The sequence below is a fragment of the Bidens hawaiensis genome, unplaced genomic scaffold, assembly GCF_021521415.1.
Source record: "Bidens hawaiensis isolate Kalapana, Puna unplaced genomic scaffold, B.hawaiensis_p1.1 tig00030873_1, whole genome shotgun sequence".
In the NCBI taxonomy this organism is placed as follows: domain Eukaryota; kingdom Viridiplantae; phylum Streptophyta; class Magnoliopsida; order Asterales; family Asteraceae; genus Bidens; species Bidens hawaiensis.
Window position 1 is genome coordinate 27105 of NW_027495177.1, and position 1151 is coordinate 28255.

Genomic DNA, 1151 nt, shown 5'->3' on the forward strand with positions numbered 1-1151 from the left:
GAACCCTAATCAACCACAAAATAACAATAATAACAATAATAAATAGATAGAACAAAGAACTTTTCTTTTACAGGAGCATTAAGTTGGATGAAGAAAATTATACATCCATATTACGGTTTGAGCATGAAACAAGTTCTCTATACCAAAACTTGATAGGGCAAATTTAACTGACATGTAAACCATTTCATATGTAGTGGAAAAAGTACATGTAAGATATTATATCGGGGCCGCTAAAAGGCTAATCCAAATAGTCAATAATAAGCAGAAGCAGATTATGTCACCCTATGGCAAATTTGTGATTTTGAATCCACCAAAGAGTAACCTAATTAAATTAAGCAATCTCAAAAAATAAAATGTGATAGACCAAACTAAACTTACCAGGTGATGAGCGATTGTACAATTTATAAGATTTGTGAAAACTTCCAGAAAAAGCAACCACTAAATAATCCACAGTCTAAGCAAATGACGAGAATATTCAGCAAGAAAAAATAAAGCATCCATTTAGATTCCTATTGTCTCGACTCTTGAATATCATCAAAAAGTTATCGAGTATCCAATTCTCTTTATAAAAAGATTCAAACAATGACAATAACAACAAGATAGTATAAGCTTGACGAACCAGACAATATCAAAATGGAATCGTTGGGCGTGCCAGCATAGTTGATGAACCTAAATAACAAAAAACAAACATTTGCTAATGACCATCAATCAAAACCCTGATTCAACAAGAAAACAAAAACTGGATGCAAATAAATAAGGCAGAAAACTTACGTCATTAATGGAACTGTGGTGGAGGTTCCTTGTGATTCCTCCACATTCAATTTATACACAGATCAGAAAGCTTCAATTAATAGGGTAACTGCTCCGTTTTTATTCCAATGTCCAACAATAAAAGGAAATAACAATCGATCGGCTTTAATCAGTGACATTCAATTGAAGGATAGTCCGTTTCCGGTCGGTGAATCTCAATCATCTTGCTCCCCAACAGTTACGAATTATGAAGAAACAATGATCCGGTCCCTGGTATGGTTACTGGATCCAATGAGTCCTCGGGGTAAAATCTGATAACCACAGTATGAGCGCAACTTCCCAAAATCCAACGACTGGAACCTGCAAAACAGACACCGTGAGTCTCATTACAGGAAGGACAA

The 1151-nt window shown here is 35.0% G+C and overlaps 1 long non-coding RNA gene across 1 annotated transcript; it reads right to left on the reverse strand.

Annotated features, from left to right (window-relative positions):
* Nucleotides 1-420: 420 nt before the first annotated feature.
* On the reverse strand, nt 421-817 carry LOC143581317 (uncharacterized). Its single transcript, XR_013143804.1, has 2 exons — nt 772-817; nt 421-669 (listed from the first exon to the last, which is right to left on the reverse strand). It is a non-coding gene; the product is annotated as an uncharacterized LOC143581317 (long non-coding RNA).
* Nucleotides 818-1151: the final 334 nt, after the last annotated feature.